We start from the raw sequence: 3132 nt of genomic DNA, 5'->3' as shown, positions 1-3132 counted from the left end.
CAGGATGTTCTCAAAGGATGCCCAAGTTTTCCCCTCTCTCACTCATGAAGATACAAGAATATCTTCGTATTCCCTTACTCTTATTATTCTTTCCTATTTCATCCGTCCTCCCTTTTTTTCTTTTTTTTCTAACTTTTAAACTCCCTCCCTCCTTCCCTCTGTCTCTGGCAGACTTCAGAAAGCAGAGTAGGAGACCCTTCCTAAACTGAGGTGTGGGCTCGTTTTATGGAACTATTTATATATAAATTATTTAACATCTCCAAGTCTCAGTTTCTTCACAGTGATAATCACATTTTCTCCAGTGGCCTCCATGGAGGATTAAATGGGACAAATAGGTAAAGTACCTGATGCTGAGTGAACACTCAATAACCATTAGTTGTTATGAAAGCCTACCAGTTGGGGAACACGTGTGTGAGGTGTGCCCATGGGCTGAGGAGGGACAGGAGCCCGAGGCTACATAACCCGAGCATGGAGAAGTTGGGTAAGGTGACCCACACTTCCTGGGACTAGCCTTGTCTTCAGAGGAAAGTCCCACCTCCTGAGAACCTCTCAGACTCGGGCACATTGGAGGGGTGGTCCCTTTCTTGAGTTAGGTTGGGTGACTTCGCCCTCATTAAGTCTTCCTCTCTTCTCAGCTGGAGATTGAATTTCAATTCAGTGATGCAGTTTAAACATTTACTCTTCCGATCTTTGATGGCAGTGGCCTCTACCGTCCAGTGACAGAGGAGGCATCCGTGGTGGCGGAGCCTGCAGAATATCTGGTGGACAGTGCTGCTGGTTAATAGTTTCCTAACACAGTCCTGCCTGGGTCTCATTTTGGCTTTGGTTCTAGAAGTCTAGCCAGATTCCGCTGCCTTGTTCCTGCCTGTTGGAATGGGATTCGTAGCCCATACAGCATCCATTTATTCTTTCCCTCCTCTCTAGAACAGAATTTCCCCACTCCTTTCATTTTCTTCAGGGGGCTGCCCAAACCCTAGTTCCGAGGCGGGTCCAGTCAAATCAGTGCATGACATTCCCCTGGTGGGCTGTCACTCAAGGTGGACCAGTTAGAGTGACAGGTGGGTTTACATTCCATGTTGGAAGGTGTTTCTCTCTCTCATCACCTGCCATATGTGAATGAGAAGTCATGCCACCCTGATTGCCACTACAGCAGTGTTGTGACCAAAAGGCCACCCTCCTATGGTTGAAGCTAATGCTGTGGGCAGTAGAGCAGAGCCAAGGAACGATCCAGGGGCCTCGACATCATGCAACTGCTGAATCAACCAACCCTGGGGCCTCCCCGTCTGGGATTTCCTTTATTTGAAATAGGAGATTTGCTTTTTGTCTACCTCAGTACAGTTGGATTTTCTGTTTCCTGTAGCAGAAAGTATCCTAATTGGTTTGCTTCTTTCTTTGCAAGTCTGATTCTGTACACTAAGCATTTTCCAAACAACATTTTTTTTTGTATGAGGAACTTCTTGGTCACTTTTGATTTCCAGTCTTAAGAAAGGACTTCCACTACACCTCCATCAAGGACTTCCGCCAAGATGGAGGCCTAGGTGGAAGCACTGTGCCTTCTCGTATAACCAAGTTTAAAAACAACAAAGTTTTAGCAACAAAAATTCAGCCAAACCACAGAAAATTGAACTATAAGGAAGTCTGACAACAATGAACCCTTCAGCCAAACCAGTAAGAGGGGAAGAGCCAGCAGCAGAGTGGGGTCAGTCAGGAAAGATTCACCAGACCGACCCAGGCACACAACTCAGGCACACAGGCAGCTATGGGCGGATCCCAGGTGTGGAGAAGCGGGTGGACCCACTGAGGGCTGACCACGGTCATACATTCACATGCAGATAAACCAGTGAAGGAGAGAGAGGTGAGACAGACCGTGCAGGCCTCAGTGGCGGAAAGCGGCAGAGGGGACTGCCATTGTCTCTCTCTGACCCTGCCCCCACATACAGCATCATAAACCAGTGACCTGGGTGGCCCCACCCTGGTGAACAACTAAGGCTCCACTCCTCATACACAACAGGCACGAACAGATCAAAACATGGCTCAAGAACAACTCAGAGCCCCAGAGCCCATAAATCTAAGTGAACAAGAAATAGCCAAACTTTCAGATGCACAGTTCAAAACACTGGTGATCAGGATGCTCACAGAACTGGTTGATTTTAGTCACAAATTAGAGGAACATATGAAGGCTAAACTAATTGAAATGAATGGAAATGCACAGGAAACCAATAGTAATGGAAAGGAAACTGGGACTCAAATCAAAGGAGTGGACCAGAAGGAGGAAAAAAATGACCAAACAGAAAAATATGAAGAAACAAGAATTCAAAAAAAGGAGGAGAGGCTTAGGAACCTTCAGGACATCTTTAAATGCTCCAACATCCAAATTATAGGGGTACCAGAAGGGGAAGAAGAACAGCCAAGAGTGGAAAACTTATTTGAACAAATAATAAAGGAGAATTTCCCCAGTCAGGCAAAGGAAATAGACTTCCAGGAAATCCAGGAAGCTCACAGAGTCCCAAAGAATTTGGACCCAAGAAGGAACACACCAAGGCACATCATCATTACATTAGCCAAGATTAAAACGAAGGAGAGAATTCTAGAAGCAGCAAGAGATAAGGGGACACTGTTACAACCCTATAGCTTTTCTTCAGTTTGGGGTTATTAATTTAATATAACATCCCTTAGCACTAAAAATTTGTAATACTAAAAAAAAAAAAGAAAAAAAAAAAAAGGGAAAAGAGAAAAAACCAAATTATTAAAATTAATAAAAAACACAACAAAAAAAAAAAAAAAAAAAAAGGTTGGGGGGGGGGGGGTTGGGGGGGGGGTTTGTGGGGTTAAAAGAGGGGGGTGGGGGAAGGTGTTTATGTGTGTTATACTGAATTGATATTTACTGCACCAGAAATTTGAAATGTAGATAACTTTAAAATATTTAATTCATTTAAAAACAATAATAAATATATTAACATGTGAACATCAATGACATATTTAAAAACTATATTTTCTCCCCAAATTAGAAGAGTAGCATTGTTTAACATTTTTTACAAATCTACTTAATGTTATGCTTATTAGAAGATAGCTGGATTCTCATACCTACTTTTTCATTCTATCCATGGCGATTTGTTGTTTTGGTTGAAGAAT

This window comes from Artibeus jamaicensis, unplaced genomic scaffold (genome assembly GCF_021234435.1).
Source record: "Artibeus jamaicensis isolate MK-2021 breed Jamaican fruit bat unplaced genomic scaffold, CSHL_Jam_final scaffold_612, whole genome shotgun sequence".
NCBI classification, from domain to species: Eukaryota; Metazoa; Chordata; class Mammalia; order Chiroptera; family Phyllostomidae; genus Artibeus; species Artibeus jamaicensis.
The sequence above is the reverse complement of the archived record's forward strand: the minus strand, read 5'-3'. Positions refer to the sequence as shown.